This window comes from Cynocephalus volans, chromosome 15, assembly GCF_027409185.1.
Source record: "Cynocephalus volans isolate mCynVol1 chromosome 15, mCynVol1.pri, whole genome shotgun sequence".
NCBI classification, from domain to species: domain Eukaryota; kingdom Metazoa; phylum Chordata; class Mammalia; order Dermoptera; family Cynocephalidae; genus Cynocephalus; species Cynocephalus volans.
In genome coordinates this window covers 81380221-81408048 of record NC_084474.1, presented here as the reverse complement: position 1 = coordinate 81408048, position 27828 = coordinate 81380221, and the positions used below count along the sequence as shown (strand labels likewise).

Genomic DNA, 27828 nt, shown 5'->3' with positions numbered 1-27828 from the left:
TCATAATAGAGGAAACTCGGTACAGGGCACATGGGAACTTTCTGAACTATCTTCACCATTCTTCCAAAAATCTAAAACACTTCAAAAAATAAAGTTTATTTTTAAAAAGTATGTGGAGGATGTACGCAGTGGGGTGAACATGGAGGTAGTACAGGTAAGAAATTATGACACCTGGAAGATTTCCTTCATTTTCTGTTCCCTGTGATGCTATCCCATGCCGCTCCCATTAAACTCTGAACAAGTTTATCAGCCTGAACAATGGATTGGTGTCAATGAGAAGTGTTTAAGCTGGGAGGGACTGGGGAGGCCGTTCAGTCCCCTGCTTCCTACTACAGTCAAGAAAAATCTGATCCAAAGAACTGAAACAGCAACCAATGAAGCTTCAGCTGAGCATCTGTTAGTAGAGCATCTTCAGTGTCTTGGAGGCGTCATAGACACTAATGCCACCTATGTCCATTCTACGGAGCAGGAAACCAAGGGTGAGAAGAACCAAAAGCCTTCCTCCCAGCCACAGGCCTGACAAGCGGCAAAGCAGAGACTCAGGCTCAGGCCTCCTTCTAGACGTACAGGCAGCACTGCCCCTCCTGGCCCCTGCGACCTGTCGCTTTCCCAGGTCCACACACTCCAGCAGGGGCAGAGGCTGATACTTCAGGAAAGAAGCAAGTTCAGGGAGGATGGCACTCGGGTTGGTTTTTCATTTTTTTCTTTTTTTTTTTTTTTTCTTAATTCTATTTTTATAAAACTTTTCCTTAACCCAACATTTTTAAGGTCTCCCATCTGATTTCCCATAGGCTTGAAGCCAGAGTGCCTCTGCTCTGCAGTGGAAGAAAAATGCCCAAATGAGTCCTTGAGGCTGAATGTTGCCGTACAATGCCCAGATCAACCAATTCCCTAGTTTTAAGGCTTTATCTTTGGAGGAAAAAAAAAAAAAAATCCTCAGGATGCAGAATGTCCTGCATCCCACAATGGGTAGGCACCCACCACAACCAGTTCTGGGAGGGTGACAAAACTGGAAAGAAAACAGATCTGAGCAGAAGAATGTGAGTTCCCAGCAGAGCCATCATTCATGGCAGCAACAAGGAGGGCCCAGGTCCTCCGCAGTGCAGGGTTTGTGAAGCCAGCCCGTGTGCCCCGAAGGAGCAGGAGCAAGAGAACAAGAAGGCGGGTGCCACGTGGGGCGCTGCCATTTGCTTGGTTACAAACCACGGGTAAAACCTACTGCATCACAGGCTATTTCTAGCACATCAGATAAACATGGATCCCGAGAGGAGCAGAAATAGGAAGGGCAAGCACTGGAGAGGAACCAGAGCCCAGGCCTGGAGGTCCCAGGAGGGAAGAGGAGACATCCGCTTTCAGGGAATAATGGGAAGAGGTGCGCTGGGTACAGGTACTCGGAGGTGTACCTGAGGTGGACATCAGTTTAGCAAACGGTCTTCTCATTAGTAAAAGCTTCTAAATGTTAGTCTCAAGTTTAAAATTTTTTTTTTGAAATTATGCAAAAGCCCAGAGCACCTGTATGTGCTTCATATACATTCCACAGGAAGATCCTTTCATTTGCTATCTTCAGTGCATTACTTAACAACCTCCATTTCCTCATAGGTTGTGAGGAGTAAATGAGATAATATATGTAAAGTGCTTGGAACACCATGAATAATAATTTGAGCTGTTATTATTTTTACTATTATTAGGGGTAGTATTGGTAATAGTATCTTCACCATCGTCATGATTACTACTAGTACTACCACGACCACCACGAACACAGCCAATACTACTATAAGAAAAGCACCTTATTAGTGGCGCCTAATAGGATCTATTAGAATTCCCAATGCTTAGCATACTTCAGGAGGAGAATCTGATTGATTGATTGACTGATATAATGCACAACTGAAGAAATGAACAAAGGAATGGATAAATTCTTACAATATGCAGAGTACATCTTAAAAGAGAGGCAGCCCAAGGGGTCACAAAGAGCAAGACCAAACTCAAGAGCTGCTTCTAGTCCCGGGAGTCTGATACTGTAAACACAGGAGTGTTCAATAAACACCTAATTGATGTCCTGGCAAGGCAGAGGAGACAAGTAATGGCAGCAGTCCATTACGCTCAGCTTAGGTAAACACTCCAAGTCAGGATATGGACAAAGCTGGGCAGGAGGGACTATTATGGTCACTCTGTCTGGGCTCCTCGTTTTAAAGATGAGGCTGTGAAGGATCTAAGGGGTCAACCAGGGCTCAACACTCAAAGGCAGGTTTTTGGGCCAAGGCAGTTCCTACTGCCCTGGTGGCCTGAGAGCAAATACAGGTGTTTGCATACACTGTGTCTCCCCAAGCTTGATGGTCAATTTTATGTGTCTATTTGATTGGCTCACAGAATGCCCAGAGCTGGTTAAATGGTATTTCTGGGTGTGTCTATGAGCGTGTTTCCGGATGAGATTATCATTTGAATCAGCAGACTGAGTAGAGCAGAGGGCCCTCCCCTGCGGGTGGGCATCATCCAATCCACTGAGGGCCTGGAAAGAGCATAAAGGCAGGGAAGGGTGGACTCTTTCTCTGCCTGATTGAGCTGGGACATTGACCTGCACTTGGCATTCCTGGTTCACAGGCCTTCAGACCCAGACAGGAATCTACAGCCTCACCTCTCCAGCTCCCTGGACTTCCAGATGCACCACCAGCTTTCCTGGGCCTCCGGCTTGCAGGCAGCAGACTGCGGGACTTCTCAGGCTCCATAATTGTGTGAGCCAATACCTTATAATAAATATATCTCTCCATCTATAGATATAAATATCCATATTTACATGTATCTATCTTCATCTTCTATTAGTTCTGTTTCTCTGGAGGACCCTAATATACCTAGTATATTTTAAAGCCTCTAATGAAAGACAGAGATTGTTTATCCACTCTGTTGGCTCCTCATAGCCTGTGGCAGTACTTGGCTCACAGCACGAAAGTGGACGAAGACATGGAGAAAGAGGGGGAATTGATACATCATGCCTGCCAGTCACCATGCAAGGTGCCGGGCAGCTGGATTCAGTGAGAACAAAGACTGTTTCCAGGGAAAGTCAGACAGACCACCATCCTGGGCAGGGTCCTAGACACAGCCTCATATCATCAAATCCCTTCCCACAAAAGGCACTACGGAGAGAAGGATCCTTATCTTCAGAAGAAGCAGAGCAAGGAGAAGGCAAAGAAAAAGAGAGGAGGGGAAAGAGGAGGAGAGGGAGACAGATGTCAGAGAGAAGGTAAGAAACTGGGAAAGGGAGTGCAGAAGACATGCCTGCCTGTCGGGCAGGGCGGGCAGGGTTCAGGGTCTGGATTCAGAAGACGCATGCTCTAATCTGAGAGCCACCAACTTAGCAGAGCGGGTCTCAGGCGATGCAATCTCTGAGTCTCTAGTTCCCTCATCTGTGAAATTCAGGGATCCAAAAGCTGTCCTTACTCCCTGGGATTTCCTTCAGAGCAATAACAGCGGCTTTTCCCTCCTTTATCCCAGGCATTCTGCACAGTGGCACACTGCAGGGTCTCAGTAACTATTTGCATAATAAAAGAAAGGAGAAAGGATGAAAAAGAACTTTATAAAGTCTCAGGCAGAAGCCAGTGCTTACTTTGTTTCTCAAAGCAGACTGGGGGCCTTGAAGGAGGAGCACTGTCTGCATCGCCCCAGCTCCGTGTCCTAAAATTCAGTAGACCCAAGAAAACATTCCCCGAGCATGTTCTATGGCTTTTGTTATGGTTCCAGAAGCTGGGACGCAAGAGGCAAGACCCAGATTGTGCCCTTGAGACATTAGTGATCCAGGGGGAAGCACTGATGTTCATGCAAGTCGAATGCTGCTTCTGCAGACAGAGGAAACCCACTGGGGAGATGTAAGAACAGGTATTCCAAAGCTTGGCCCTTCCTCTAACGATGGTTATAACGATTATCATCTGCAGGGACAACTGCCGTGGTATTTCATCTGTACGGCTGGCTGCTGGATGAGCTGGGTCGAGAGAGACTCAGCAGTGCTTTTGTTTTCGGGGATGGCTCGGCCAATGCCCACCGCCTCTGCCTAGCTCGTCACAAGCATCACCGAGGAAGCCACATCTGCAGGTGGGACAGTGTATGCTCAGTGACAGATGCTATCAGAGCAATAAAATTAGGCACATTTTCCCCTACATTTACAAATCCCTCCTCTGCATTTGCCCTCATGTTTTGACATTAATTGAACTCTGTCTTTACTACTAAAAATAAACTCCAGGTCAAATGCAATGCACCAAAAACCTCAATATGAAACCACAAGAAACAGCAATAGAGAAATGGGCCAATACTAGAGGTGTTTTGAAAAGCTGTTTCTGTTTCAAATATAGAGTTCTGAGTGGGCCAGGAGTTCTCTTAATACTGTGAACACCAAATAGAGAAAGCAACATTTAGACATGTACCTTGTGGCTAAGGACCAGTGCTGGCTCTTGTACACAGACAGGAAAGCAGGAGCTATCTGATGCCCTCTCACCAAAGGCCAGGGTGGCCAGCGTGGGAGTGTCAGGCAGGAGGCCCAGAGATGCTACCAGGAGGAGGCGAGACCAGGAGAGCAGCCCAAAAGAGCAAGGTAAGGGTCCAAAGGGAAGATGCCAACCAAATGGGAAGAAGCCTGGCCTTTCTTCATGTCCATGGAGGGGCCGGGAGTGACAGAGAACAACACTGGGAGGGTCAGGAGTGAGACAGGTAAGGAATTGGTAGGAGAAGCAGATAACATGGACTCCCATTCACTGACCATACTCCTGAGCCAGGTTCTGCAACCTTCATGACCACCTCGAGTGGGTGCTGGTCCATTTGCAGCTGTGAAAAGAGAAGTTTGGAAAGCTGTAAAGGACTTGCCAGGGTCACATGGGCAGTGAGAAGTAGAGCTCAGGGTAGAACTTAGGTATGCCCGACTCTTTGCTCCTGGCACCTCCTTTGGAAGGGGGAATAGTGCAGACAGCCAAGGCTCATGGATGGGAAAGGTGTGAACGCCCTCCTATTGGCATGCAGCCCAGGTGAACTAATTTCTAGGCAGGGTGGAGGCAGGCTGGCTGCCAGTGTGACAGCAGTGCCTTTTGGACAAGCAGAACCACATGCACAAGCACAAAGGCTCAGGTCTTTCCTAGATGCTCCGTCACATTCCAGCCCATCCCTGCACATGCTCAGGACATGGGCCTGGGAATCCTGACACCCACCCCGGCTCTGTCTTCCTGCTGAATTCTAGGGAAATTACTCTCCCGTCACCCCCAGGCAGATCTGCCAAGACTCTCCTCTGTCCACAGAACAACTTTCACAGACATGGCACCAAGGGATGGCTCTTCCAGCTTTCAGATTCTCTGCCCCAGTGCCCAGGGTCCCATCTGCCATTTTCCCCAAAACAGGAGCAGCTTGCTCCTGCCCTCCAGGTGCAACAGGGAACAGTGATCAACAGAAAAGGCCAATGTCCTGTATTAGTCCATTTCTGTTGCTTATAAGATAATATACCTGCAACTAGGTAACGCATAAAGAAGTAAAATTTATTTCTTACAGTTTTGGAAGCCAGGAAGTCCATGGTCCACAGAACACATCTGGTGAGGGACTTCTTCTGGATGGATCTCTCTACAGGGTCTCGTGGAGACCAGGTGTCACTTGGTGAGAGTGGACTGAGCAAGAGAGAGCTAACCTTCTCACTTGCCCCCCTTACAAAGCCATCAGAGCCACACTCATTACTCCATGAATGGATCAACCCATTCACAAGGGCACAGTCATCACAAACTAATCCCCTCTTAAAGGCCCACCTTTCAATTACCATAATCAGATTTCCCACTCTCTTAACACTGTTATAGTGGGAGTCAAGTTTCCAATACATGAACTTTGGGGGAACACATTTAACCCATAGCATGCCCTTTTACATACCCTCTTGCTTCCAAAGCCAACTACCTGAATCAGGAGTACAGGCTCCTAAAACACTACTCCAGGACTGATTGAGTCCTGAGCACCAAATAATGTCATGTAGCACTCACACAGGAAGGCCTGTCCACCGTACACACTGCAGGTGAGTTTCAACACCAGAAGTGGGAAAATCATGAAATTAAAATGAATGGGAAACGTGAGCACATGAGGGTGTTGAGTGCTAAAGACGGACAGGCTTCTTAACTGTTAATCAGCTCAGCTCCTGGGAGGCCTACTCACAAGCATCTTTCAAGAGCCGCAAGAGGCAGCCCCCTCTCCAGGAAGCCTCCCCACAGGGAGAAGAGACCTTCCCCAGGCCTTGCATATGCCTGGTGGTGTGGAGAATCCTGTGTGCGTGCCAGTCTCATGACCTTGGCTGAAGGGCAAGGCTTCATGCTGTATATCTCTGTGTGTTGCAGGAATGCCAAACACCATAGCAGACCAGAAATGCAAATGCACTTTGGAACATTTAAGTCACAATATGAAAGATGGCATGAGTAGCACAGCCTTAGCACAGTTTTCTGCTACCCTCTCAGTTCTGACTTTCCTGTCTTTCTTCTCACCGGTCCACCTCTTCTCACTCACCTTCCCACCCTTCGTGGTAGGAATCATGTTTGTTTCCTTTTCATTATGTTACTTATTCTTTCCAACATCTTGTTTAAAAAAATTGCAACTGGCATCATTCTCTCCTCTGAACCTATACAAACTTTCTTCTTTTGGTTCTCCTATCTCTTTTTCCTCTCTTTACTCTCTTGTTTTCAATGATTCATTCATTTTTCTTTCAACATCTACAGTGTGAGGCCCAAACCTGGGCCAGGCACTGAGCTGGGTGTTGGGATATGGAAGACAGTCCTGGCTCTAAACAAGTTCACCAGCGATAGGAGAGATGGGGTGGGGGTGCAGGGCGGGTAGAAAAATTTCAACCCAGTGCAGTAGCCAAGGCATAATGGAGGCATGTCTTAAATTGCCCATTGCAGGCCAGTGGAGGGAGTCATCAACTCTTCTTTGGGGAAGCGAATTCATGAGCTGTTTCCCAGGCAGACTTGGTGGCAGGTGAAAGGCAGAGAGAACAGCAGACCAAAGACTACGAAATAGCCTGGTCCATGGAAATAACTCTAAATGGTGTAACTTATGAATTAAGAAAAAAAAAAAGAAAAGCACCTCTTCCATTTTGAAGTGTTTCCTTCCCCATGCCGGGCAGCATGCTAAGCTCTTTATCTCCACTATCTCACTCAGTACCAGTGACATCCTCATGAGGTTTGTACTAATACAATCCCTATTTTACAAATGAAGAAACCGAGGCTTTCTGAGGAGGAGTGATTTGTCCAAGGGGAGGCGGGAAGCAAAATCAGGAAAACACAGGTCTGCCTGAAGCCCTTGGGCTAAATCTCTTATCCTGTGCAGCCTCAGACTTAGTGTGGCTGGAGAATAAGATTCGAGGACTGCCAGTGGGGCTGGAAGGAGGGGAAGAGCTCATGCTCCGAATGACCCAGGAGATGGTTTGACCTGATTATGTAAGCCCTACCCCACCTTTTCCTCCTCTCCCCAGCTCAGCCTCCATGTGTCTTAGTGAGACAGCTGGAGCATCCCACGCCTTCTGCTAGGAGGACAGGAGTGGGGTATTCACCTAAGAGATAGTGGGTCCTTCCTCAGCTAGGAACAGAGGGAGAGCTTCCTAGGCACAACGACCAAGTGGACCAAACACTGGGAACCACGTCAGAGTGAGGCTGTGGGGAGCCAGCTACCCCAGCACTTTTGAGCAGCACTGACCAGAACACATGCCAAGAATTCCAGAACCACAACCCAACCATCAATTCCAAAAGCTATGTTTGATCCCACAAGACTCAGAAGAAGAAAAATCCTTTACCTTAATTCTCCAAATCCCCAAATATTCCAGCTTTAGTTCAGAGAAGAACAGTTCTCAAATCCATCTGGAATGCTGAATGTATTTTTTCAGATGAAAAGTGCCTAAATCCCAGATATAAACGAATTCTAGAAATATACAAAAAAAAGCATAGAGAATCATTAGTATCAATGCTTACTTTGAATGGATTTGGTAATGAGATGTTTCATTCATTTAAAAAATAAGAACTGCATAATTATTATAAGATAATATAAGAACAGGTATTTATTGAGCAACTACTATGTACCAAGTGCGGTTAGGCATTTTATATACTTTAAGTCACTTAATCTTATACGAGATCGGTTTTGATATCCCCATATTTCAGAAGTCACACAAGTGGCCAAGCCAGTTGTTGGGTCCTTTTGACCCCCAAGACCCTGCCCATTCGTCTTCCCTACTAAAGGTTTTCCATTCATCTGATTCCAGGAGTCTAGGCAGAAGGAATAAGAAACATGCCCGGTAACTTCATTCTGAGGATGGCCTCCTTGGATGCTCAACCCATTCTGTAGATGGTGGGAATTACGTGAACCCTGGAAGCTGCATCAGATTAACACTCTCGTAAACTTTATCTGAGCTTAGCACCATCATCTAGTAACGTGATCAGTGGGCCTCATGGATGACTCAGGGAACAAGAAATATAGCCTCACCAGAGATTCTCATCTTAACTGATGATCGAGATGGCTACATGAGGAGGCCAGAAGGGGAATGAGACAAGAGGTGTCGCTGATATTACCACCTCTAGAAGTACCTTCTAAGGTACCCCAAAGCAGGGCCTGACGCTTAGCCTGGTGGGCTCAGACACTGACCTTCTCTTGTCCTTCAAGGGACATCCAGAAAGCCACATTATTACAGTTACAACGGGGTGCTCCTTCCCCATTCCAGACCTCTCTCTTGCCTCCCCCCACCCCCACTCCCCAAAAAACCCCAGCATACTGGCAGCCAAATCATTAGTGAGATGGTGCTGGTTGGCACAGACTCAGAATAAGGGACACTGAAAAGTTCTGGAGGAGAATTTGTCCTCGACTCTGAAAACAGATGGTGCGATGTTTTTGCCCCATAGTCGAGAGCGGAGGGCAGGTGGCTTGTATTCCCCACAATGAACTCCCCCTCTCTCCTCCAGGAAAAAATTGGACACCGTTGGCTTCTCTGAGGCCTTCTGGTTGTCACATTCCTCCCTGGGATATGTTAGTATCAGGACAGACCCACACAGCTCTGCAAGCCTGAGTCCTGCCGCCTTCCATTCTGGGCTGGTTTAATCCAGTGCTCAGGGCCCAGATCCCAGCAGCACAGGGTGAATCCCCCTCACTCAGAAGAGCCCCCTGCCCAGCAGCACAGTCAGAGAGATGTCATCCGCAACACCTCTGAGTCCCCGTGAGCAGCCTCCCACGCTCAGGCATTTTGACTAGGAAAGCACTTTTTGCCTTATTGTCAAAATGTATTCGCTTCGTTACCCAAAAAGGGCAGACAGAGCACAGCTTCCTGGTTGACGATGGGCTCTTCGCAGACCGCCTGGGCTGGCGTCCCAGTTCTACTTCTGCACACGTCGTTTTAGGAGCCTGAGCAAGTTATTCAAACTCTCTAAGCCTCAGGTTTTGTTTTATCTTAAAGGTTTGTTCTTAATGTTCAGTGAGAATCTTTGCACAGCTTAGCACTTGGCCCGGTCCTTTACAAGCACTTAGAAATGCCAACTAATATTCATACCATGGAAGCCAATGCTCTAGACTTAACTTCACAGTCTCATCCCAACAGGAAAATAAGAAAAGGTCTCCCCTCTTCCTATCCCATCACAATGACGTATTCAGCGCAGGGCTCAGCCCCTGCGGCAAAGGGGACAGAGGAAGCCTGGGGCTTGAGTCATGGATGCTCAGCTGAGGCCTGGCTGTATGCCTCACTTCTCCGTGTACTAATCTGTGAAATGGACTGCATTATATCACTGCCCGCCTCCCAGCTGTGCTGCCAGGGTCCATTTCAACCCTGCACAAAAGAGGTGCTCTCTAAACTATAAGGTGCTAGAGAAATGTAATTAATCGTAACAACACAGTCATTTACAAGCATGCTCTGTAGATGACACTTCACTAAGGCCTGTCTTCCAGGGACCCACTGAAATACACACAATGACCCCAGCAGGTCAGGAGAGGGGTACACCTGCCAACTCCATTTCACAGATGTGGAAACTTAAAGCTCAGGGAGGTGGAAGAGTCTACTGAATTGGTGGTTTGTAAGCTCGCTCCCTCTCCTGCTTGTAACTGGGAGGGGGTAGGAGGAGACAGCAATAACATCAGCTTCTGCCTGTTTCCAAGGCAGCCAAACTGGTGAATGTTTTGTAATCAATGTTTTTCAGCACACACGCGGAGCAATGTTGCATGGAAATTAAGGAACTCAAATTTCTAAGTTCCTCCCAGGAGCTGCTGGAGCAGCAGGGGCGAGAGTCCTGGGCCAGCCAGGATCCTCAGAGCCTCCTGCAAAGTGGGAAGGTCACAACATTAGGGTCACCTCCCACTCACAAAGATGAGCCAGGGAAGAGAAGACCAGCCCAGCATGGGTAATAGGACTCATTTGGCCACTGTGGAGGAACCTGCTCAGAAATCCAGTAACCCCCGCAGAAGAGGAAGCGGGCGTGAAGAGAGAGGCCCAATGCGGAGCATGTGCTGGGGCCTCGGCCTGGAGGGTGTGGAGGCTGCCTCCTCCCCAGGCCCTCCTGCATCTTCCTGCCTGATACACTGTCCCCAAGGATGGGATATTCATCTGCTCCGTGGTTAATGGAGATACACTGCACCTGACCTGGCCAAGTAAGCCACGGGCTTTCTAAGGATGTTGACAATACTTCTCTAATGTCACTCAGGTCGGCAGAAGATCACCACAGGGGCCAAATGGTGCTCAGATGTCTGAAGAGTCCAAGTGCCCATGACAGGCAGACCCAGGTCCCTCAAGACTCCCAGGAGGTGAGAGACAGAGGTGAGGTCCAGGTGCCAACCCCTCAGCCGCTGTGCTCTGGGATCAGCCCTCTTCTCTGCCAGCAGAACTCCAAGTGTGTCGCAAGTCCAGACCATCTTCTCCTTCCATAAGCCTCAAGGCAAGGCTGTATGATCTTCCTTTCTCCATGCAGAAGGTGAAGTACACAGTGGCTGGGGACCCGGCACAAGCAGAGGCTTCACCAAAGTGAGGCAGGGCCCTATTAGAAAGGCAGGAGGTCTAGGGTACAACACCTAGCATTGAATAGTTACCAGTTTCACTGCCAGCAAAGCAGCCTCATCATCCAGGCAGCCAGCCTTGAACACTACCTGGACGTGGCCCACACAGGAGCTGGGCAGTGTGCTGACAGCAGCCAGGACCAGCCACACCATAGGCAGGGCTCTTGTCTGCTCAGAGGAGAGAGTGAGCCAGCTGTCAAATGAATCATGCATACGGATGGATTCCTGACCTGGAAATCATCAAAACCCATCTGTCCATTGACCTATATGGATGGCAGAAGACTGACTGCTTCTCCCAGGAAGCCTCTGAGCTTCTTCCTGAAGAAGAACCCCAAAAGGACACAAGCTCAGACACTGCTGCACCTCTCTTGGACAGCCACCGGAACCTGGCTCCCATGCTTGCCTGGATTCCATGAAAGCCAGCAGGCCTGAGGCTGGAGGCAATATGTGCAGGCTCAGGATACAGGCTGCCAGGCTCAGAGCTAGTCCCCACCTGATAGCTGCGTCACCATGGATAGTCAACTTAACCTCCCTGGTCCTCATCTGCAAATCAGGGATAGAAAGATCAGCTACTTTGCTGAACTGGGGTTGCACTGCAGTGTTTGTAGACTGCTCAGCAGACATCTGGCACAGAGTAGGTGCTCGATAAACATTTTGGTATTCTCAGTGTCTGACGGCTGTCACCACTCCTATTGCCAGAATAGGTTTCAAGACAGATAGTCCTGCATTTGAATCCTAACTCTGCCACTTCCTGAGAATGTGACTGTAGACAAGTCACTTGACTTTCCTACAAAATGTGGATGGGACCACCAGCCATTTTGGACTACTGAGAATTATAGGGGGTGTAGTAAAGCAAGTGGGACAGTGCGAACTTTCAAGAATGGAGGTCCCAACCCAAAATGAGGGACATTTTACAGAACAACTTGCCTGGAGTCTACCACAATGTCAAAGCCAAGTACAGCTGAGGAACTGTTGCAGCTTAAAGGTATGTTAAAGAGACAAGACGACTACATGTAACAGTGATCTGGAATCAGGAAAAAATAGTCAAAAAGGACATTATTGGGACAACTGATGAAACTGTATGTGGCCTGTGGATTAGATCATACCATCGAAGCAATGCTAAATTTCCCAAGTTTGATAATTACACAGTGCTTATATAAGAGAATGTTCTTGTTCTTAGGAAATTGAATATTTAGAGATACAAAGGCATGTCTGCAATGTGCTCTCAAATGGGTCAGAAAAAAGATAGTGTGTGTGGTGGAGGATGGGGGAGCAGAGACCAAGTTAACAACTGGCAAATCTGAGTGCACAGTAGTTCATCATGTCATCCTTGTGATTTTTTTCTGCTACTTTGAAATCAAGGCAAACTAAAAGATATCCAAGAGCTATGTAACAGGAGGAGGAGAAACAGGCCAAAAGAGCTGCATAGCAACCATCCATGCAAACCAAAAATAAAAATCTTTCTCACAAAACCCATGTCACTTTATGTATAAACATATGATTTATTGTGCAGAAAACTACAAAGGATAAAACTGAAATTTAATTTGAACCGCACCTGCTCCCCACAAGAAAAAAAAAAAAGGAGCAATTAATGGCAACTGCTATTGATACAACCGGGTCCAGGCTGGGGGGACTCGCGAGAAACACTCTGGCCACATGCTTACCACCAAGCAGCCTGGCACGTAGGTGAGCTGGGATCTGACCCCAGGTTGATTCAGCAGGATTTCCACAGGCAGAAGGGAGGCAGGCACTGTAGGCCAAACAGCAGTAGCACCAAAGAGCACCCCTCCTTTGAAGCTGGGGTCTCACGCCCTGTAATGTGGCTGCAAACCCCAGGGGAACCCAGACCCAACTCTCCTGTCCTGAGTACTTCCACCATACCACCCCTAGCACTGCACGTGCTCAACTCTTGCTTGCAAATGTACTCATGAACATTCATCTTCTTTTCAACAATGCACAGAATGTCTCTGGAAGGAGATCCAACAAACTGACAATGACTGTGTCATTGGGGAGGAGAAGGAGTCTGGGGACAGGGATAGGTAGCAGATTTCCCTGAAACATTTTTTATCCCTTTTGGATTTTGTGTCTTGTGAATGATTTACTTATTCAAAAAGTGTGGGTTTTTTTAGTACAAAAGAGAAAAAAAGAAATCCCCCCAGTTACTAGTGACTATGCTCTGAATATGAATGAGGCAGTGAGAAAATTCCATGCTGTATAATACTTAGTTCCTGGCTCACCACTGTCCCTCACTACACAGCCTCCTATTCTCAGTGGGTGGAGGAACTAGAATGATTAAAGACTCAGAATAAGCAGCATCACTGATGATACTTGAGGGTGTTTAGATCTGATCCCCAATAGTTCAGTCCATATGTCCCTGGAACCTCAGAACTGCTACTGAAGCAATCTAGGGAAGCCAGTCTCAAGGAACCCTAACACACAGTTATCCAACACCAATGCATGTCAGCAGCTGTCTGAGCACTTTTGTCCCTATACAACCCAACGGTGTGCAGGGACTCGTTATCCTCATTTTACAGCTCAAGCAAAGGCACAGAATGGTTAGCTGGGGTGCCCAGGGTCTCTGCAGAGGAGAGAGGCTGGCAGAGGAGGGCAGGAAATCCAGCTCCAGAAACTGGGCTCCTTCAGCCCATGCTTCTCCCAGAAGGAGCACCACTGAAAGGATTTTGAGTCAGAGACCCTGGATTCCAAGCCATGTTCCCTCTAGAAGCTGCACCTCTGGGTCAGATGGCATTCAGTGGTGCCGTCTCATGTGAGGACTGAAGGAGATGATGCATGTGAAAATGATTTGTAAGCTGTAAAGGGCCATATGGATCTCACCATCGAAACAGAGGATGCGGTGGTGCGTGGGGTGGAACAAGGCTTCTGGAAGGTCAACCCTCCCAGGAGGTTTTCCCTGAGCCATTAGAAGCATTTCACCTCCTAGTCTTCTACCTCAAACTTCCCTTTTTGAACCTACCTTATGTTCAACTTTCCCTCATAAACATCCTCCCACTGCAGGGGTGTTAAATTATCAAATCAACCCCAAGTGTAAACAGTTTTCATTTCTCCAAACCAAAAAAACCTCCCTTCCTGCCAGCATGTTCGGGTCTTGTCACTCAGAATATCAAAGTCTCTGCTTGCCTTTCTCATCACTGGGGTGACTTGTGCAAATGAAAACAACCCGCCACATGCCAGGCTGTGCAGCACCTCCCTGTGTCCCTGTGGGGAGGCAAATGAGCTGAGGTCATATGCTCTGAGTCTCTCCCCCAGTCCTTCTGGTAGCTTTGGCCAGTCTCTTTCCCACCAAAGGACCCTTGCAAAGGAAGGGGGTTGGACCAGGCAATCTGTAGGTCTCTTTCAGATCTGAAATTGGCTGATTTCATCTGATCCTCACTGCTGAGAGTCTCTACTTCCTGAACTGTAATGACAGCTCACTTACATACAGAAAAAAAAAAAAAAAAAAAGATAAGTGTCTTCGTATATGCTGGGCTGTAATTTCTGGTGACTCACCGAGGAGAAAACATATATTTCCACTTAGCTCAAAAGACTGGTCCTTCCATTCTCCAATTACTCAAATGACTTGAAATCACTGAGCCAATGGGACGGACCCCTGGGGAAGTTCCAGGCTACTAGGAGTTCAAATGCCAATAAATGTAAGTTAAGTGGGGGATTTCCCATGTTGGACAGGTGCACCAACAGGTGGGCTGTGATGGAGATTCCCCTCCCTGAGAAAATAACCCATACCCACTCAACTCTCCATCTCAATGAGCCATCTTCTAAAGAGCCAAGGAAACACTAGCCCCAACTCTGGCCCGGGGCCAAGGTCCAGGAAGTCACACCCCCAAAATAAAGGTCACCTCTTCCAGGAAGCCAATGTTGAGCCACCCCCCCCAAACCCCTAGATTATAAACTCTGTAAGAGGAGCAATGGTGCCTGGCATGTAATAGGGGCTTAATAAATCATTTCCAAAATAGTGAATACTTGCTGAATGAATTATTCACACTGCTTCCACAAAGCTTAGGTAATTCCATTCCCCCAAATACTGGGTGCCTGTTATATGCCAGGTATTGGGGATAAAAGGGTGATCAAAGCAGATATTTGTCCATTCAGCCATCATCCAGACAGTTGCTGAAAGTGCTGGTAGATGACCTTAAGCTCTCAGCCCTCGCTGGGGACTGCCTTGGCTGAATACAGTTACCGTGTTCAAGGTCAAGCATCCTTCCAGAGCAGCCAGCATACAATGACTGATCAACTCTCTCTCCAACTCAGGACAAATCTGAAGGGTCATTCAAGCTCCCCAGAAGGCTACTTTAGGGCTGGCCCTTGTTGGGGCATCGTCATAGCTTGTCTTCTCCCTCTGCCCAATCCTGATTTCTTCTTCCTCAGTTTCACAGCTGTTGATGCCAAAGGCACCCCATAATAAACATCCTGATCGCTAATCCACATCTCAGCATCTCTTCTCAGGGAACCCAACATGCATCAAGAAGGTTCTTATGATTCATGCTCAGGCCTCGTGCCACCAGGATGAAGGTCTAGGACCAGAGGACAAAGAGATCGTGCCTAGATGGGGGACCTGCTTCCTTAGAGCGCCTTATTGACAAGGATGCTGAAGCCTGGGCTCAAGGCTCAAATCAGTGAGCAAGAGCTGAGTTGTGGGCAAACATTCGCAGTTGCTTTCATGTGTGAATGAGTCCCAGACCCGCGTTCCACATCTTTGTTCCCCCAGCACACGATACAGGAAAGGAGTTTGGTAAAACTTCTGCTGGGTGACGAGAGGAGGACTGAAAGGACAAATGGATGGACAGACCCACACACCTGGTTGAGCAAGAAAGTCACACCTAAAGCTACTAGACAGTAAAAGAAAGGTCATGATTACTTGGTAAAGGTTAAACTCTATAATTCATGTAAAGTGTTTATTACAATTCTCAAGTAACGTTAACGATGAAGATGACAACTCAGGTACTCATGGAGAACTTCCTGGAGGAGAAAACTTGTGACTAGCTGCTTGAAAGAAGTGAGAGAACGGAGCAAGCCGCACAAGGCAGGAGAAGGGAGGCATGATCTGCCGCTGCTCGTCAGATACGGGTTGTGACAGCCCAGCGATGTAAGCTGAGAGAAGCATTCACCCGTGACCTCAGCATCCACCACTACATATACAAGCTATGACATGCCTATGACCAGTGGAAACAAGCTGCTGACGAAGGCACCAAACATACCACTGTGGTTTAGAGACTTAATCCACAGCGATAAGAAGCCATCAAGCTCGTGGAACCAAGGTGCTGAGTGACAGCTGGTAACCCAAGCTTCAGAACAGATGTAAGATTTCCTCAATGACGCATCTCTTGGATGTTCCACAGTTCCTCCATCCACTTAGTCTGCCTGCTCCTGAACCAGACGCGGGCTTGGAAGGCACCTGGAGCCTGCATTCTAAGAAGGCAGCTTCGGAGGAAGAACCAGCACTGGAGAAAACAGACTCTGGCCTCAGTCGTCCCCCAGGAAATGAACAGACCCTGGGGTCCATCCTCTCTCAGGTGCCTGCTGGACCCACTGAGCATCCTCATTTCTGACAGAGATGTCTGGAGAAACAGATGGGAGTATTGAGGGAAAGGGGAGGAAATGGGAGCCTGGAAATCGTGCAAACAAGAGTAAGTGATGAGGGCAATGGGAAAGGGATCAAGTTTACTTGGGACAATTATGAAACAAGTGACATCACAGGGTCTATTTGCTAAGTAGTACAGCATATTCTAGAAAACACTGATGCCCTTGTTCTAGTACTACACATCCCTGAGCCAGGAGCACCTGAAAGGCTAAATGAGGGGGCCATCGGAGATGGCAGGTAGGAGTGACCACTCAAAGAACCAAACTCCAGGGCAGGTCAGGATGGTGGAAGTCAGGTTGAAGGTCACAAGTCACAGGGAGGCAGTAAAGCCCAGAGTTTAAGCAGACAGGTTTTGCTGCCGAGCTACACAGGCTGGAACTGAGGCTCCACCACTTCCTTCCTGCATGACCTCAGGTATGTAGAGCACAGTGCAACTTGCCGAGCCTGGGCCTTATCTGTGATATGGGGATAAAGATGTAGAACTCCCAGAGTACCTGCTGGAACCGAACCTAACCTCTGCAACACACCTGACACATGGTTAGTGCGCAGTGGGTGGATGCTGCTGTTATTATATCATAGGTCACTGGGCTGTATAAGAATCCTCTAGTGATACCCCTTCCAAAAGCTCACCACAAATCCTAAAGGTTCAAGAGGGTCTCCTGCAGGCCACTAATGTTGGGCTCGGTGGAAATAAGGTGGGGGCAGCAGGAGGACCATCCCCCATTCTAACCAAAGCAACTCTCCTTTAACCAGCTGTACGTATAAGGCCTGCACAGAAAATTTCAGTTTCCAAAGGGGTTTGAGTGTCTTAAGAAAATATGAAAGCTTCCAATGTTCATTCTCTAATTTCACTAAAGGAAAAAATGAAGCCTCAAGAAAGCAAGGGACCCATCTAAACTCACAGAGCAAGGGAAGGGAAGCTGTAGCTGGAGGTCCTGAATCTCACACACGGGCAGCTGTAAAGCTAGGGTTTTTGGATACGTAGTCCAAGGTGGAATGCTCTAGAGCACGATTCTCTCACTCTACAGACGTGGGGGCTTTGCACCCCAAGTTGAAGTCCACAAGTCCTCGCCACCACAGCCAGGGGAGAAGAGCAAAAGGGTTGTCAGTGGGGAGTCCAATCCCAGGCAGAGAACCCCACCCCGCTTCCCACAGAAGTGGGTCCCTGGAGGGCTGCTGCTCCAGGTGCTCTAGAGGCAAATGAAGGGGACCATCCAGTTAACAAGCACCCGGACTGACAGTGGTAAGGAGCTAAGAAAGAGACCCCCTCCGAGTCAAGAAATCACAGCTCTCTAAAGACTGATGAGTCATGTCCAATCTGCCCAAAGGATAGGTCCTTCAAAGCAGTTATGCAACATCTCCCAGAGCAGGAGGGAGAGAAGAAAAAAAGAAGAGAAAAACTTCTCACAAGGGTGAATGCTCTCAAGTGACTACAGGTCAGCTGTCAACCAAAAGAATCAGCACAGGCAAAGCAAGGAAACCCTAGCATCAAAGAAGAATAATCCTAGAGAAATCACTCATGGCAGCCACTCATGGGCAGCCTCCTTCCTGCTGGGGCCTGGTGGGTCTGTCACGTCATCACTAATCCTGAAAGGCAGCCATATTGTCCTCTCCAGTAACAGACGGGTAAAATGAGGCTCAGAGGGCTTACTCAAGACAGAGGCAGACTTGAATGCATACTGTATAGAGTGTCACGTGTTCATAGCAAGACCTATGCAATAAAGACCATTCCTTAGTCCCTCTTGCTTTTCCCCACATCCTTTCAATTAGAAATCCTTTTTTTTAAAAAAGGAATTAGAAGGATGATCTTATTCAACAAGAGAGACATAAATTCTCTAGCACAGGAGGGTGTGAGCAACAGAAATGCCACCATCAGAAATGCTACAGGGGAAGCCCTGCTCTGGAGAAAGGATCACAAGAGGTTACCTCTGAGGTTTCTTTTAGCCCTAAGGCTTTGAAACTCTAAATTGAAATTCCAGTTCCCATCCCATTACTCCCCCTGAGTTGAAATGTAGGCATTTCTACAAATACAAACAAGTAAGCTCTGCTCTTCCTTAGGGACTCTTTAAATCCATCCTGGCTTCTGCCAACTAGCCTCAACCTTCCTGGGGAGAAAGGTTCCCACTGAAGAGCCAGGGGAGGGCTCCAGGAGTCACAACAGACAGGCACAGAGAAGCAGGGCGAAGGAAGCCTCCTGACCCCACAGGATGTGGTGAGAGAATGAGCAAGAGAAAATCAGAGAAAGCTATCTACAAACTCAAACAGCGCCACAAATAAAGAGACTTAACAGGAACACACAGGGACTTTTCTTCATTTGTTGAGTTAGGAAGCCCAAAATATTTGAAGCAGTTGTGTCTCTAAGCTTTCTGAAGAAAAACCCTGCCTTGCTCATAGGACAAATCTAAGGGGACAAGTGTTAAGTTTGAAGTTACAAAGACCACAAAGGTCAGTTTGGTGATTTCATACAGAACCCCATGATGTGAGGATCAGGGTGTTTTCAACCCAGTCTTCACACTCAGGAGCCAATGTGCTAATCAGCTTTTCACACAAAGGCTCAATTTTGAAGCTCACTCATTTTAAGTAGAGGCTGCCTTGCAACTGGCTCAACTTGAAGGCGTCCACATGGAAAGGAACAGACTTGGCTGGAGGGGCAGCCAAAATCAGCATTCCCAAAGAGAGTTGGTAAACAAGCAGATGAAAAAAAAAAAAAAAAATGGCCTCACTAAGGATAAAAAAAATATGAACCTAACAAGAGACCATTTTGCACCTATCGAATTATAATGTTTTTAAGCTAATAATACCCGGTGTTGATGAGGTTGTGGTGAAACTGGCATATCCACATGTTGATGGAGGCAGTGTAAACAACCTATTTGAAAGTCATTTGGCAATACGGGTCAAGACTCATAAAACTGTGCCCTTTGACTCAATAATCCTTCTGCTGAGAAACTGCCCAAAGGATTTTTCAAAAGAAAAGTTACATGTACAAAGATGTTCATAGCACCCTTAGGCGTAATCGTAAACTACTAGAAAGTTTAATTTTCAACCACAGAGAACTGGTTTAGAGTATGACATCTTAAGTTGATGAACCATTACACACTCCTGAAGAATGACCATTAGTAAGGTGCTTCAATAAAATGGAACAATGTCTGTGATAGAATGTCAGCTGAAAAACAGACTACAAGCTATTCCCCACACCTGTGCCTATATAAAATCATTAATTAATGTACAGACAGAGCATATCAGATATCTGAAAACAGTCTGATTAGTTGGGGGAGAGTGGCTATTGATTTCATTTTCTCGTCTTTTCCATTCTTTGGAGTTATAATGCTGCTTGTGCAATAAATGACTGCAGTATGAACAATCATGATGATGATGATACTTCACTGGTAAAGCTTCAATAATGTATAAAAAAGAAATGGGGTGGAACTCTGGGGCACTAGAAAGAGAGCTCAGAATATAAGAAATGGTCAAACTCAGAGGTATTTGAGGATCAAGTCAAAGAAACGTGATCTCTAATCAGCAAATAGAAAATGTAGGTGCCAATGGGTCCTATATTAGTGAGGTCAGCCTTCCGGGCCCACAGAACATCTGATAGTCTGATCATCTCAGCTTTGTGAGGTTCAGTCCTCCTCTTCCTCCCCACTGTGCCGAGAGCATTCAAACAGGAATAGAAAAACCCAGATCTGTGTATATTTAAATACCCACCCTCCTACAACATAAAATCCTGCTGAGAGGTCTAGAAATAATTGAGATACTGCATTTCATACACTAAGTCTTTTTCAAAAGGCAACTTGGACCCACTTCTACACGGGGTACTAGAGATAATGAGGACCCTTACTTTTCTACAAGGTGAGACCCAGGTGGGATTTCTAGTGTGAACAGCAATCCCAACAAACGGCTGTCCCCTATGACAATCTGGACAGGGCAGCTAATTCAGAGTGTCAGCACTTTAGAGTCCTACAAGACCTGAGTCTAGTCCTGACTCCAACTCCACCAGCCCTGTGCCTTTGGGCATGTCATTTCACCCCCATGACCTCAGTCTCCACATCCATCAAATGGGGACATTTGAGTGGATTGAGCAGAGCACCTGGCAGCAGTGGGCGCTCACTAACTGGCGGCTGTCTCAATTGCTCTCATTTCCTAGGTCTCCCTGTGTGATTGATTCGTCCCGCAGGGCTTCCTGTACCATGTGTTCATATGTGGCAAGGGAAGGCAAACAGGCAAATGAACAAATGCAGCTCAAACTTTGCTGACGTCAGGGTCACCTGACCACTTCAAGAAGAACAGGCGCCTGCTCCTTCCCAGCATAACTTACCAGGTTCTCCTGGAGTGAGCCCCTGGCACACCTACTTTGTGAAGCTCATTCCACCCTGCCACTGGGCTGGGGAACATCTATTCAAGCAAGAGCAACCAGTGATTTTTCCTCCAAACCCCCAAGCCCGAGAGAGCATGAGACACACGTCTTCCTTAATTTATTTAGGCCATGGTTCAACAGCTCTTTTTAGAACAATCAAGCTCTGTGTGAGTGACTGGAAAATGGCAAGGAGTTCTTCTACTCCCTGTCCTGCTGCTCAGCCCAGTGATTTCCTGCAATGTGGGAAAGCAGGACAGCTAGAGTGACCCGCCCACAGAGGCCACTGGGAACCACCTTACCATCTGACCGACCAGGGGTAACCACAAGACCCTGGGGCAAAACTTCACCCCAGTGTGTAGTATCCAGGACTTGTTCAGCAACCCCATCGCTGGGGTGCAGCAGTAGCTGCTGAGGAATCTGCAGGGATCCCTAGGAGCAGGTGCTGGGGAAGTCGAGTCAGGACACTCTGCCTCTCCTCTCGCCTTGGTGAAGGGAACAGGACAACTGTCAGATTGGCTTTTCCGATGGTGGTGTGAGTCTGGGTCATTTCAACACTCTCCCCTGCCTGGAAGTCTCATTTTGCAAGACTGTTCAAGGGTCAGCATGCCGCTCTCCCTTTCTCCAGGATTCCTAAAGAATCCTCTGCAAATGTCCCCCTGATCCTCAGTATATAGCACGTTTCTGCCACACTGGCAACGTGCCAAGAATGTTCTATGTGCACAGCTCACAATAATCCCTATAACTCTCACAATAGTCTTTTGGGGATTAATGCCATGCTTGTTCCCATTTTACAGATGAGGAAAGTGAGGCACAGAGAGCAGCTACCTTGTCCAAGGTCCAACAGCCAATCGAAATTTGTGGCCTGACACAGGTTCCAGAGGGTGGGTTCTTACAGGCTACGTTGCAGTGCCCAGGCTTGAGGGCTGCTCCCTTCATTGACTCTTCCCTTAGATCAGAAAAAATTATTGGGCTCCCTGCTCTATGCCATCCAGGGTGGGGGGCTGGAGATATTCCAAGGGAAAAGACCCAATCCACCCTTGCAATAGCTCAGCTGAGTCCTAACTTCCTCACAAACAATCCTGAATGGATCGCGGACTCATGAAAACCTTTCTAAGCTGTGAGGACCTGGACCATGTCCTGCAGAGGCTGGGCACGAGACTGGGGCAGTGGGTCAGGGGGTCAGGGTGCAGCTGTGGGGGCAGGCAGACCAGGAGGTGAATGCCAGCCATTCACGGACTCACTGCGTGATCTTGGCAGGCTCCTCGCTGGCCTTCTTCTGCTATGAAGAGTAAATGAGAAACTCTGCAAAGTGCTTAACCCTCCACAGAAAATAGCTCACACTAGTTAGAAGTCAGAAGAGCAGTTTAAAACAGGGACTAGCTGACTTTTTATTTAAGGGTCAGATAGGAAATTTTTTAGGGTCTGCAGGCCATAGGGTCTCTGTCATGACTAGAGCCTGCCATTACAGTGCCAAAGCAGTATTGACAATATGTAAGTGAATGGGCATGGCTGTGTTCAAATAAAACTTTATTTACAAAAACAGGTGGCCTGTCAGTTTGCTGACCTCTGCCTTACCTGACTGGCATGATGATGACATGAGACTGAGCATATAACAGCCATGATATTAAGTTAGTTGAGTGATAATCTGCTCCTTTTTTCTTTTCTTTTACCTCTTCCTAGAGCTATTGGACTTTGAGGTACTGGTGACTCCCAACTTTTTGAGTTCCTAGTCTCTCCTGTTTTTTCAGTTTCTGTTTTTGTTTCAGGGGGAAGGGAGTGTCCTAGGCAGGTTTGTTTAACTCTACGATGCCCTTAACCAAGGTCCAGATCCCTGTCCTAAGTCTTCCCCTGGTCTCTGCTAGGCTATGACAGAGGGTTAGGGGCTGATGTCTAGAAAATGGCAGGCCATCGAGAGTCCAGAGGAATGTGAACTCAGACACAATGCCAGGGTGTCTGTTTGAAATTTAAGTCCACCGGGAGACTAGGAAGTCAGAGAAAAACAGAAGTCGTCAGGCACTGCAGGAAAGGTGATTAAGCCACACATCTTTATGTGTCTGCATAATTCCCACAGACACAGCCAGGCTCTTTCCCTCCTTGTTCCAAGGGCTAAAGGGGTTTGAGCACTCTGGCTGCTGACAGAGAGACCTACTGGAGTCTATGGGTGTTCAGGGATCCGCCTTCATGTCTACTACTCTGGGAAGCCCCTTCCAATCTGGTGATGGAACAGGTTCCCATCACCTCCTGGATCCATTGCGAAGAAGCCCCTACCCCATGCATGCACAGTGCCCCTCCTGCCCCCTCCTTCACAGACGGGCAACCAGCCTATGGCAGACAGGCCAGGGTTCCAACCTCAGCCCACCCCCCCACTAGAGAACCATGTGACTGTTATGGCCTGAATGTCTGTCCCCTCCAAAGCTCACGTGAAAGCTGGATCCCTGGTGTGGCAGTGTTGAGAGGTGGGGCCTTGAGGAGGTGAGTGGACAAATGGATTAATCCATGCATGGATTAATGAATTAATGGGCTAATGAATGAGTGGGTTATCATGGGAGTGGACAGCAAGTGAGCATGTTAACACATTGTTGCCCCCACACCATGTGACATCCTGCATTGCCTAGGGACTCTATCTACGGAGAGTCCCCACCAAGAAGGTCCTCACCAGATGTGCTCTTTCAACCTTGGACTTCTCAGCCTCTAAAACTATAAGAAATAAACTTTGTTTCTTTATACATTACCCAGTTTCAGGTATTTCGTTATAAGTGACAGAAAACGGACCAATACAGTGACCTTAGGCAAGTTCCTTATTTCTGAGTCTCACTTTCACATCTTTATCATGGGGATAAAAATAGCAGTATTCACCCATTCAGCACTGGTTCACTGGCACTGATACAACTCTCTACTTCTACTTCCTAACACTGGGCCCAGGAAGGGAGGACAGAAGGCTGGAACAGAGTGAGTGCTCAGGACGAGGAGCTCAGAGGGCTGCTGACTCCTTGGGGGCCCAGCACCACTCTGGTTCACAGGAATCAAACAGGAATGTCTGAATGCCCAAATACCAGTCCAAGGACATGGGCCATTAGATGGTCATTGTTCAACTCAGGGGGCCGAAGGACTTCAGAGCAGGGCATGGGGAGTTCAAGAGGGGTCTCAGAAGGTATCTTGGCCTAATTCTATGACAGATGAGGTAGGTTTTAGGTGGGTCAGAGAAGCCCCCAGCCCAGGGATGAAGACATGAGTTAAGATAACAAGGTGGGGATAGGCAGAGGGTGGGGTTACCACCTGGTTGATGCAAACTATGGGTGGGAGACTGAATTACTGGATTTCAACAGACAGTGGCAAATCTGGTAACATAACAAATGCCCAATAATAATGAATGCATGAAAGAGAAATGCCAAATCACAGCAGCAAAGGCAAATACCAAAATTCATCTATGGACATGCAATTCCATACTGTAAATGGAGTCTGGAAAAGCTCTCACCTCATGATGAAATGGGATTCCCTACTGCACCAGTTTTCTAGGGCTGCCGTACAAATTGCCACAAACTAGGTTGTTTAAAACAACAAAAATTTTTGGAGACTACATGTCCAAAATCAAGGTGCTAGCAGGGCCCTGCTCTCTTTGAAGACTCTAGGAAAGAATATTTCCTTGCCTTTTCCTGCTTCTGGTGGCTGCCGGCAATCCTTGGTGTTTCTTGGCTTGTAGATCCATCAGTCTAATAATCTCTGCCTCCACCTTCACATGGCCTTTGTCCCAAAGTGTGTCTGTGTCTCTGCCCCCTTTCTCTTATAAAGACACCTTTCATTGGATTAAGGGTCCACCCTACTCCAATATGATCTCAACTTAATTTTATTCCATCCGCAAAGATTCTACTTCCTAATAAGGTCTCGTTCACAGGTGCCAGGGGTTATGATGTGAACATATGTTTTGGGGGACACAATTCACTCACCGTACCCCCTTTATCAGGACTTCCCAGATATGCCACTGGCCAGCTTTTGCCTAAGCCAGCATTGAGGTCAGCTGTGACCTCCTAGAGTGTCTTCAGCAAATAGGGGCATGACAAAGTCCCTAACGTAAGTCCCTGGCAGAGCCCAGGCACATGGCACTTGTAACACCAGGGAAGATGCACATGCTAGCCTGGCCTACATCTCTGGGAACTCTCAGATGCTGCATCCACATCAACACTGCCTTGGGTACTTTCTAGTCGTATTTTTGAAAGAGGCCTCAAGCCATCCCCACCCCACCCACCGCACAGCTGGCCCGGCATGCTGCACTCGAGAGTTATCCAGAGCCAGGGTGTCTTGACCACAGAGATCGCAGACCCATAACTGTCAGTGAGCCACCCCGAGGGACCATAGAGGACAGATCTTGTTCCTAAAAGTCCAGGCAGATGGGGCTCCCTGTAAAGGGGACATGGGTGTCTTGCAGGATCTTGCGCACAGTTCTGACGGATCCAGAACATCCCCCCAGCTGCTGTTGGGAAATACCTGTGCAGTCTGTTTGCCAAATCAGCCAGGCAGCCCTTCCACAAACATTTCTCAAGCTCCAGCCTCCTATGTGTGACTGTTGCTGGCACAAATGGGAGCAAAGAGGCACGTCACAGAGCAGGACCAGACGCTCCAAGGCTGGAGGACTCAAGCACCTTCAAACCCCAAGTGACCTCTTGAGGGAGCACCCAAGCATACTACATGTGCTCAGTAAATATCAGCAGAGGTAAACTGACCAGATAGATTTTTCCAGTCTATAAATGAGGCCTATGTGTGCTCGTACTTTTCCATGAACCTGCCGGGAGACCTCGAGCAAATTCTAGAACTATGGTGAAGTCATTTCCTTATCTGAATAGATGAAGCTGAGATGAAAGGAGTCGTAAAGTACTGGCCATACTTTCCCTTTCCGTCTTTGTGGCAGAAGTACTGCTCAGGTAAGCTGTCCCTTACTGAAGAGATATCTCAAAGGAGGCTGGGAAAATATGGGTGAGCCCTTCCTGAAGCCTTGCGATAGCAGCTGGGCAGGGACACTTACGGACCTCATGGTTCCGTCCAGAACACACACCTAATGAAGCACACCACACCTCCTCGAGGCTGCCCCAACACTAGCCTCTGTATTTGTTCTCTTTTCGGCCAGCATATTTGTATTGCAAGCCTACTCTGTGCCTCATACTGAGGGTGGGGGTGGGGGTAAAGGCAGACACTCAAGCAGAGAAGGTCCCAGCCTTCATGGGACTAATCCCAGGGTCCTCTCCTCTCTCCAGCTCTTCTCCAAGCCCTCTAGGAGTTGGCCTCTCCTTTTTCCCCAATTCATTGCTGAGTTGTTCCTGATCTTCTCCAAGAGGCCCCACTTCTGGCTTTCCATTTAAAGAAAGACGCTTCCCTCCTCTGACCTGTCCCTTTGCCATCAGTGGGTGGACACCCACTCCAGTAACAAGCATCCAACCTGCAATCGGCCTGGGGTGGATGTTCCAGAGCCCCCAGAAACAAACACTCATTACCCAAGGTGTTGCCAGGTGTCCCAACCCCCAACCAAAGTCTGCCAGAGCTAGCAACAGCGGCCTGCTGGGGGGGTGGGGGGTCTCCCTTCTGGGGCTCAGGAGACTAGGGCTCGGGGCACCTCAGCCAGTAAGCACACCAGCCCTGGCTCAGGGAGACCTGCATTGATCTCCCCAGCAGCCGGCATTCCCTGCTACATACCCAAAAGATACAAGGGCAAGCGCAACAGACAAGCAGTCACACGAAAGCCCTTCCTACATCCTACTTCAGCTTGAACTTGATTCGCATCCTGCTTGCACCTGGAGCCCAGATCCCGGGAAAGGGCAATGAGCAGGCACTGGCCCAGGCTGCACCGGAAAGCAGTCAGAGCCGTGCCAGCCTAGCTGGGAATGTGACAGCTGTGACCGGGCAACTCCTGAGCGGCACGACCTGAGAAGCCAAGAACGTCAGGTGGCCCCAGGACTCCAGACCTGTGGCTGTTCAATGGAGTAGCTACTAGAAACATAGGCTGTTGAAATGTAAATCCTTTAAATTTAATTCACATTAAAATTGCTGACCCTCGGTCACTATGGCCCCACTTCCAGCATTCACCAGCCCCAGTGGCTGGGGGCGACCGGGTCAGACAGTGCAGGTTACAGAACATGTCTATCCCCACAGTGGTGGCTGCCGAGAGAGGGGTGAGCCCCACACCCATCCTGTGCCCATCTCTTAGAGGTGTAATGGGAAACACCACCACAGCAGGGAGAAATGGGCCATTGCTCAGAAATTAAGAAAGCAACCACTGTCTTGGACTCCTACAAATTATGGCCTGACTGCAGCTCTGCCACTTAAGAGGATGTAAGCCTAAGCAATTCATGTCACCTCTGAGTGCCTCAGCTTCCCATTCCATACACTCAAGGTGAAAATACTCTTTCTGCCTGGTCCCACAGTTTCTGGTACTATTAAGTAGCTCCATAACCTAGGTAAACCCAACACCATTGAGGAGTAGTATGAAAAACCACACTGTACTGTTAAAGTCTTCGTTTTCCTTGATGCTATTATGATCCTTCTCATTATGAAAACACCAGCTACATTGATCCACCAGTATTTACTGGGACTCTTATTTTATGTAATTAATTAATTCATTTATTTTTTGCACCTGGTGGGTAAAGGGATCTGAATCCTTGACCCTGGTGTTCTAACACCACACTCTAACCAACTGAGTTAACCGGCCAGCCCTACCCGGACTCATTAATGAAATTTAATATAAACCAAGCAAGCTACCTTCTCTGCATGCCCCATGCAAAGCCCCTGAAACTCAACTGGCAATTAGTCTATTTCTTGTGACCTTCTCTTTCACTGGTTTTCCAGCTCTGTCTGCATTAATATGAGAGTGATCTTTCCA

General features: G+C 47.9%; 1 long non-coding RNA gene across 6 annotated transcripts in view; it reads right to left on the bottom strand.

The window, feature by feature from the left end:
- Nucleotides 1-27828, bottom strand: part of LOC134363934 (uncharacterized) — a 244855-nt gene that overhangs the window by 85557 nt on the left and 131470 nt on the right. For all 6 annotated transcript variants that reach the window (XR_010021782.1, XR_010021786.1, XR_010021784.1 and 3 more), the window contains 2 exons: nt 7787-7911; nt 4742-4806 (listed from right to left, as the gene is read on the bottom strand). This is a non-coding gene — a long non-coding RNA (uncharacterized LOC134363934). The remainder of the gene's footprint in view (nt 1-4741; nt 4807-7786; nt 7912-27828) is intronic.